General features: G+C 47.0%; 1 long non-coding RNA gene across 2 annotated transcripts; it reads left to right on the top strand.

Moving 5' to 3' along the window:
- Positions 1-581: 581 nt before the first annotated feature.
- On the top strand, positions 582-9,087 carry LOC308459158. 2 transcript variants are annotated; one of them, XR_013977821.1, is made up of 5 exons: positions 582-1,126; positions 2,170-2,307; positions 4,931-5,039; positions 5,637-5,787; positions 8,815-9,087. It is a non-coding gene; the product is annotated as an uncharacterized lncRNA (long non-coding RNA). The 2 variants fall into 2 exon arrangements; XR_013977822.1 differs by having other exon boundaries at positions 5,637-5,821.
- Positions 9,088-9,492: the final 405 nt, after the last annotated feature.

Below are 9,492 nucleotides of genomic sequence, written 5' to 3'. Positions count from 1 at the left end.
AAGGAATTTTTTTATTTCGACTATGGCAGACCAACACGGCTACCCATCTGTAACTGCTCCTTGGGAGAAAGACAATGGCAAACCTAGACAGCATCCTAAAAAGCAGAGACATCACCTTGCCAACAAAGGTCTGTATAGTTAAAGCCATGGTTTTCCCAGTAGTGATGTATGGAAGTGAGAGCTGGACCGTAAAGAAGGCTGATCGCTGAAGAATGGATGCTTTTGAATTATGGTGCTGGAGGAGACGCTGGAGAGTCCCATGGACTGCAAGAAGATCAAACCTCTCCATTCTGAAGGAAATCAGCCCCGAGTTCTCACTGGAAGGACAGATCCTGAAGCTGAGACTCCAATACTTTGGCCACCTCATGAGAAGAGAAGACTCCCTGGAAAAGACCCTGATGCTGGGAAAGATGGAGGGCCCAAGGAGAAGGGGACGACGGAGGACGAGATGGTGGGACAGTGTTCTCGAAGCGACTAACATGAGTTTGACCAAACTGCGGGAGGCAGTGGGAGACACGAGTGCCTGGCGTGCTCTGGTCCATGGGGTCACAAAGAGTCGGACACGACTACACGACTAAACAACAACAACAAAAGAGCCCAGTGACCCCTTACAGCAGAACATGGAGGTGACAACACAGGGATCATATTGTGCTGTAATAAAATCTGCCATCCTTTGAGGTGCCACAAAGCTTTTCCACTCTACATGAATTTCTCTATATTTCCACTCTTCTTAATCCGGATTCCCACCAACTACAACTGACGACCGAAAGTCGCTGTAGAGAACCAGTTAGACTGCATCCCCTTGGCTCCTCTGCCCCGCCCGCTGCACGCCAGGCAAGGCCCATCGCCGCCACCTGCTGGTGAGCGCCGCGATTGCAGTTCTATAGAAACCATTAATATAGAGAGGCTCGTAAACCGTAAGGCCTGTGAGCCGCTAGGGGGCGAAGGAGAGACTTCGGGGAAGGAGGAGGCGGGGTTTCGACGCGGTGGCGTCACACGCACGGAGCAGGCGGGTCTTACGAAGCAGAGCGAAGCTGATGGCGGTTTCTGCTTCTGGGCCACCAGGAAAATGGATCTGTCGCCATCCGCGGCGACCGAGTCCAGTCCGCGGCCTGGAGGGGTGCAGGTAGGTACTTGAGTCTCTGGTGTCTTGTGGGGATGCGGCCTTTAACCCGGGTTGTTGAGTCTCGGAGCTAAACGGGCTCTTGTGTCGGTCTTTATTTTCTGGGTGGACTACAGTTCCCAGAAAGCAGCGCGGCCCTTTCTCCCTAGTCTACATATAAGAGGAGGAATGGGGGATGCTGGGAGTTGTAGTTTAGCTGTTTCTTTATATGCTGGTTTTCCATTTACAATCCTCTGCTGCGTTTTCGAGCCTGTTTTCCCCTTGGGATAGATCTGGCGTTAGGAAAAGGCATGCTTTCTCAGCTGTAAGCTGCAATGCACGTGGTGTGGACTAGAAACTTGACTCACGTGGAAAAACGGGGGCCAGGGGTGCTTAGAAACAGCCTTTTCCTTTTTTAAAAAAATCATTTTTATTGATTTTCCAATAAAAAACATCCAATTAATATATCCAATCATAACACTCCAATTAAAATAAAAAACACCAAATTATAGTCCAAATTATATTTATTAATTTTTCGGAGCTCCCCACGGTCTGGGGAGCAAATCTGCACATCTTAGTCCTGCTTTTCCTCGTTGTTTCAGAAACAGCCTTTTCGAATCTGCTTTTACTTTTATTTTTCTGTGTGTTGTCCCAGTGCCCTGGAAGGAAGATTGTGGTTAATCACGAAGTTCTCCTTCCATTTTGTACTGTGGTCTTGGACCCAAAGCCTTGCATTGCATTCACCGGTGATCTTTCCAATTCCTCTCCTTTTTTAGAAAATATTTTTGTTAGTTTTTTAACATATCATTTTCAACAATTATTAAACATACTTTTATATCTTATTCAAAAAATTTTTACCTCCGTCACATCTGAAAATTTTCCAATCTTTTCCACTTAATTCACATTTCATACTTCCACTATTACATTTAAATAGCATAACTAATATCTCTCTCTTCTTTGCAATATTTCATATATTCCTCCTTACAAAATTTCTTGTAGTCCTACTAGCGTAATTTTTTGATTAAAGTTCCTCCCAATTCCTCTCCTTCTTTGCTCTTATTTGTTAGGAACAGCCATGCTTGTGTCCTGCTTGCTGGAGGCGTCCGATTGGCTGCTGCGACGACAAAACGGTGGACCGGAGGAGCCTTGGGCCTGATCCAGAAAGGCCTTTGGGAGCTGGAGAAACTTAACGCTACCTTGGAGAGGTAACAAAGAGTTTCTCTGAAAAGATCTAGAAACAACAATCCCTGCAGCGCATCTCAGGATAGCGGACAGAAAAAGTTGTAGTTCAAGAACATCGTATGAGCTTCGAAGCGATTCTGTTACTTAGTTTATTCTTTGCTATATCGCCGCAACACATTGGTCTTTGACTGTGGCCGCACCGTATGTTTAAAGCACATGACTCCCCCCAGAGAATCCTGGGAACTGTAGTTCTGTGGTGGGGTGAACTATAGTTCCCACAGTTCTTTTGGGGGGGAAGTCATGTGCTTTAAATGCAGGCATGTATGTAGTCTTACACGCTGTTGGTTTTGCTACCCTAGTTTAACACCATTAGCAGCACTGTTAGAAACTTGGATATTCAACGGATGACTCCTGAAGTGATACGATACGATATCTTTATTGTCATTGTCCCATACAGAACAATGAAATTGAAAAATCTACATAAGACATTCAAAAAACCTAAAAACTCTGAAACCCCATTTTAAACTACAATATACTCCTATAGAGACTCCTTATACCGTTCTGCGTTTAAAACCAGAATTGCATTTGGGTAGAAACTGTTTCTCAGACGGCTAGTCCTAGTCTTTATAACCCTGTACCTTCTTCCAGAAGGCAGAAGCTGAAAGAGATCATTTCCCGGGTGCGCACTATCCTGCGCTATCTCTGCAGCTTTCTTATGGCACCTGGAAGCATAGATTTGATCCAAGGTGGGAAGAGTGCACCCAATTATTCTCTCTGCAGTCTTTAAAACCCTGGATGGCATTGTTTTTCCCCTGACCGTGCGACTCCCAAAACACACAGACCATACGTTAATACACTCTCCACAGTACAATAGTAAAATGCCATCAACAGGTCCTTTGAGAGATTGTTACGAGCCCCACAACAGACCATCTAGTCGCTCTTTTTTCCAGTCGCGCTATTTGTGTCCCCCCCCCCCAAACGCAAGAACTAATAGACAATTCGCATCAGGGACACGTCGTTAATATCACATTTCTAATAACAATTCTTCATCAGATACCACAAACATAAAAGGGGCTTAGCCCCTGCGATAGTGGCCAAAACCATAATAGTTGCAAATACCTCTGTGTGTGTGTGTATGTAAAGTGTTGTACTAGATTTGAACTTGCATGTCTGGGGTGAGGAAGGGAGGCAAAGCAGCAAACTTATCCGACTCGGGAGCTGGGCTGGAAGACATTTTTTCTCCTGAGCCTCCAGCGCCAAGCAATGTTAACCCTGAATCTCAGTCACATACATGGTAACCGATTTTATGAACTGATTTTATAATGAATTGATTTTAGAATGCTGTATTATTTTACTGTTGTTAGCCGCTCTGAGCCCGGCTTCGGCTGGGGAGGGCGGGATATAAATAAATTTTTATTATTTATTATTATTATTGTTAACCGGACTTCTCAAATTGCTCGCAATCGGACCATTCCCAGTCACAAATGCACCTGTCTTCTGCCTGATATTAGACGCTGCTTAGCAGAAAACAGTACAGTCATATTTCGGGTTACAGATGCTTTAGGTTGCGTGTTTTCGGGTTGCGCACCGCATCAAACCCAGAAGTACTGGACGGGTTACTTCCGGGTTTCGGTGCTTGCGCATGTGCAGAACCACTAAATTGTGCTATGCGCAGAAGTGCTGAATCGCGACCCGCAGACGCGGCGCTGCGGGTTGCGAATGTGCCTCTTGTATGGATCACGTTTGCAGCCCGAGCGTCCGCTGTACTAGGCCAGAGAGAGAGACATGCACGGTGCACATCATAACCGTCCATTGTTGGTGCATTTGATCCAGAACTTCCATTTCTTACCCTCCGGTGCAAAGGATAGAGACCTCGAAAGCAAAGATCGGGCTGCACTCGTAAGACAACCTTTCCCAACCTATTGTCCCACCAGAAGATGTTGATCTCCAACGCCCATGAGTCCAAGTCAGCGCCACTCAGTAGGTCTAGACAATGTGGTTTTGCTGGTGGGAGTCCAGCGTCCTCTGAGTGGCAAAATGTTGGGGAGGTTGTTGTAGCAAGATTGCGGGCCTTTCACTTTAGGAGGGTTGTGTGCTGCTGAGATCTTCCCCTGCCTGTTGCACTAGGTCTAAATAGTAACACAACATTTATTTATTTCGTAAAATTCATACACTGCTTGCTGGATTTGTTAAAACCCGAACCCTCAAAGTGGTTTACAAAAAAATAAACCAATGAAATACAGTTGTACCTTGGAAGTCGAACAGAATCTATTCCAGAAGTCCGTTCGACTTACAAAACGTTCAACTTCCAAAGCGCGGCTTCTGATTCAATCGGAAGCCCCGTCGGATGTTCAGCTTCCAAAAGAACGTTCAAAAACCAAAACGCTCACTTCCAGTTTGCGATCGTTTGGGAGCCAGAACGTTTGACTCCTGAGGCGTTCGGGAGCCGAGGTAGGACTGTAATAAGAATTAGTAACAATAATTGAAGACTTTGGCAAAGTTAAAAGAAGAACAGTAGGCTAGAAACAGATTAAAACTCACACCAGCTTTCTAAACACAGGAATAGGGAATGCTAAATAAAATTTATTATTATTATTATTATTATTAAACCATTCTATATTATTTTTGTCCCCCTCCCCTTTGCAGATTCTCTTTGTAATGATGTCATTTAGAGAGGAACTTGGCTAAGAAGACTGCGATGTTCCGCATGCTTGCAAGAAAATCCAGTTGGGCTTCCTGACGAAGGTGCCAGGCTGTAAGTCTCCTGCTCGAAATGGTTCTGAAATATGGGCCGCCCGTTTCTCCTCGCAAGCCTTCCAGCATGGCTGGGTCTGCACTGTGACCCTGATCATTCCTGCAGTGCTTGCCAGAGCAGTTGTGAGATGGTTTGAGGCCTCCCTCTGCCCCGACTTCGGAGGGAGGTTATAGAAATCTCGGCCAAGCCCTTTCCTGGCAGGCTGCTGTGTTGCAGGCTTCCCGTTTCACTCCTCACCCCTGGTCTCCCAGAACCAAGAGAGGCGTGAAGAGGGCAGAGGAGAAGTTAACTTCGTGCAGGCGCAGTCTCTGATTGCTTGGGGAAAACCCTGGAGAGGAGGGGAATTTGTGGTGAGGCAGGGACCTTCAGTTTCCTGCAGCTGCTTCATGGAGGCAAGACTGCTGGAGATGAGTCGCTGTGCTCATTAGGCACTCCTGTGCGGATCCTGTTTTTGGTAATAAAAAGTTACCTCCAACTTGATCAGTGTTATTTACTGCTGTCTCCTGTCAGAAGGCGAGGGAGTTAAAAAGGAACTTGATAGCTCCACGCACCCTTCCTCAGTTCCAACGAGAGCCATTCATTTCTCTGTCTCTTTAGTTCAGGATGTGAGTTCGGATCACGTTGGATCCAGCAGCGCTGAGTGAAGTGGATCCTTCCCTAGTGACCTTCTCAGACCACACCGCCTGGCAATTGACCCACTTGACGGACTTGAGTCCCAGTTCCGAACAGTGTTTCATCTCCGCGAAAGGTGAACAATTCACTCTTGGGACTCGGCTAGATTGGTAAAGGAAAACCGTTTTATATGCGATACAACACCGTGGCACCAGATGGCGCTGTGGCGTTCTGTTTTTGCCAACCTGATTTCTCCTTGTAAAGGTCATTTTTTCTGAAACCCTTTTCTGATGTGTCTAAATCCCGCCTTGGCTTGAGTCTTTTCAAAGTTTGAGAACTCGTTCAGGCTGTAGTATACAAATTTGATAAATAATCCTTGATCTCTGGGGCTTTTCAGTGGCAGCTTGCGTTGGTCTGACTGCAACTGTCCAGTCTCCCAAGATGGTGCAAGATTTCCCAGTTAAAAAAGTGTTGTAAACAAGAAAAAAGGGCCCTTATTCCCTTATGGGGGACACAAGAGCCCTTATAGAGTCCTTTGCAGGTTCTCCATTGGTCGAAGAAAGAACAGAGGCCAACCAGAGACTATTGAGAAGCAAAGCAGCTTGTAAGCCTGATCTTTATTGATCTGTTGCAACAGGGTGCTCGCCTCACACGCAGGAAAGGAGGAGGAACTCGAACAGTGGCGCGCAAGGCCTTATATAGACATTTGAAATTCCCTGCCCTGGAGCTCATGACCACCCCTTCATACATCATACATACATCACAGAAGGGGTGTAACCCAACCCCCCCCAGATACATCATACCTACATCACGGAAAAGGTGGTCTACAACAGAAATTTGAATGCTGTTGTTTTTCCTGTCTGCCAGGTTATCTGATAATGCCTTATTTGGTTGCCTTTCCTGGTAGTCTTTTCCTGGTACAGTGGTACCTCGGGTTAAGTACTTAATTCATTCCGGAGGTCCGTTCTTAACCTGAAACTGTTCTTAACCTGAAGCACCACTTTAGCTAATGGGGCCTCCTGCTGCTGCCACGCCACCGGAGCACGATTTCTGTTCTCATCCTGAAGCAAAGTTGAAGCACTATTTCTGGGTTAGCGGAGTCTGTGACCTGGAGCGTACGTAACCCGAGGTACCACTGTAGTCTGTCACCCTTTGAAATGGTGATGACTAAATTCCTGTGACAAGGAAGGTTTTTTCCCACCGTGTTTGCTTGGTACATTTATGAGCATTTATTATATATCTAGAATCATAGAATCATAGAGTTGGAAGAGACCACAAGGGCCATCGAGTCCAACCCCCTGCCAAGCAGGAAACACCATCATAGAATCATAGATAGAATCATAGAGTTGGAAGAGACCACAAGGGCCATCGAGTCCAACCCCCTGCCAAGCAGGAAACGAGACCTTAAAATTCTTATTACAAAAGCTTGAAGCTTCTGCATCTGTATATCAAGGCTGCTGGACCTCTGCCTTTCCAGATATGTTTGCACTACATATCCCAGCATCCCTGAGCAGTGGCCATGTTGTCTGGGGGCTGATGGGAGTTTGACAGCAGCTGGAGGACCTTTGCTTGGTCAGCCCTAGCCCAAGGCAGATGGAGATTCTTCACGCCAGAAGAATACTGACCTAACAGCAGCTCTTGGGACAGAGGTTGTGTGCCTGTCTTTGCCTTCTCATTCTTCTCCTCCCGCAAGCCTTCCAGCGTGGCTCGGTCATACCCGTGACCCTGATCATTCCTGTAGCGCTTGCAAGAGCAAATCTGTGACGTTTGAGGCCTCCCTCTGCTCTGTCTTCGGGGTGAGGTTATAGAAATCTCAGACAAGCGTTTCCCAGGAGAATCGGGTGCCAAAGAAGGCGCAGCTGCTGCAGTGAGAACAGGGCAAGCTGAGGGCACAGAGACTTTTAAAACCATCTTGCAGTCAGTCTTAAGGGGTCTCGTCAGCCGCAGGGCTGTCTAATCTGGAAATCTGTTGCCAGTGGAAATGAAAACGAGTTTATACATCTCTTTCAAAAAGCAAACTAGCAAAACCCTTTTTGTTTTGAATGGGTGCTTTTGTTGGACGAAAGAATCTTTCTTTAGTTGCTGTCCTGGGTGCATTCATTTGAACCGAGTGGAATTTGCTTCTGAGTAGGGAGTGCATCTGCTCAGACTTTGCGTTTGGATTTGGAGAGGCTTGGGTTGACAGTCGTTTCAGAGGGGTGGCAAAAGCGAGGACTCCTGAGATCCTGAATGGGGTAACTGTGCCCCTGAAGGACCAGGTGCGCAGCCTGGGAGTCATTCTGGACTCATAGCTGTCCATGGAGGCGCAGGTAAAGTCTGTGTCCAGGGCAGCAGTCTACCAGCTCCATCTGGTACGCAGGATGAGACCCTCCCTGCCCGCAGACTGTCTCACCAGAGTGGTGCATGCTCTGGTTATCTCCCGCTTGGACTACTGCAATGCGCTCTATGTGGAGCTACCTTTGAAGGTGACCCGGAAACTACAACTAATCCAAAATGTGGGAGCTAGACTGGTGACTGGGAGCGGCCGCCAAGACCACATAACACCGGTCTTGAAAGACCTACACTGGCTCCCAGTACGTTTCCGAGCACAATTCAAAGTGTTGGTGCTACCTTTAAAGCCCCAAACAGCCTCAGTCCTGTATACCTGAAGGAGCGTCTCCACCCCCATCGTTCTGCCCGGACACTGAGGTCCAGCTCCGAGGACCTTCTGGCGGTTCCCTCACTGGGAGAAGCCAAGTTACAGTAAACCAGGCAGAGGGCCTTCTCGGTAGTGGCACCTGCCCTGTGGAACGCCCTCCCACCAGATGTCAAAGAGAAAAACAACTACCAGCTTTTTAGAAGACATCTGAAGGCAGCCCTGTTTAGGGAAGCTTTTAATGTTTGATGCATTACTGTATTTTAATCTTTTGTTGGAAGCCGCCCAGAGTGGCTGGGGAAACCCAGCTAGATGGGCAGGGTATAAATAATAATAATAATAATTATTATTGTTAATTAATTATTACTGTTGTGGGAGAGGAAGGGAAAGGAGATTGTTAGCCGCTTTGAGACTCCTTAAGGTAGTGATAAAGCGGGATATCAAATCCAAACTCTTCTCTTCTTTCTCAGCTAGATCTTTCAGCATTACTGTGCAGATTTTAAAGCTCCTGCCTGTTTTGTCTTCCAGATCCCTGGAGAAAGAGGTGCTGAGCAGAGCAGTGCAGCTGCTAGGATAAGTGACCATCCCTGCTGGACAACTGCTGTTGCCTTAATACCTGAGCCCGACCAGCCAGCTGCTGCGTTTAACTCGTGGGTGTGGCGTTGCGCTTTGCCCCGGCTCACCCGTCCCGTTCTGAGTCATTTCGCTGGGTGACAAAATCTGGGCAGGATGTCAAACCTGAAAGAGGAAGTCTCTGGTCATAGCGCAAGATTCTTTTAATAAATAAGCAAATACAGTAAATCGTGCGGCATTTTGTCTCTTGTGGGGGGGCGGGGTTTGGCTTTCCCCCTCTACTCTGAAAAGGAAGTGCTTTTGCAAAGGGCTTCTGGGCTGAGCTCTGGGCATCGGGGTGCGGGCAGGTAATCGGGCATCTTGCTAAGCTGTTTCCTGAGTGTGTGTTTGCTTGCCTCGCCACTTCCTCTATTCCAAGGAAGAAGGAAATTCGCTCACCCTGAAAAACATTTGCCATTTTTTTCCACCTGCTTTTATCTACTGGACTAGTTAGCTGCAAAGAGGGAAGGCGCAGTTGTTTAGAAGCTGGAGGGCCAAGGCTGATGGACCGAGGAAAGCGGCAGGAATAAATTCAGGACACACAAAACTGTTGTTTTTTTTTTTTAATGCAGCCCATAGTTAAACTGTGGAACT

The sequence above is a fragment of the Podarcis pityusensis genome (genome assembly GCF_964106645.2).
Source record: "Podarcis pityusensis genome assembly, chromosome: 12".
NCBI classification, from domain to species: Eukaryota; Metazoa; Chordata; class Lepidosauria; order Squamata; family Lacertidae; genus Podarcis; species Podarcis pityusensis.
The sequence above is the reverse complement of the archived record's forward strand: the minus strand, read 5'-3'. Positions and strand labels throughout refer to the sequence as shown.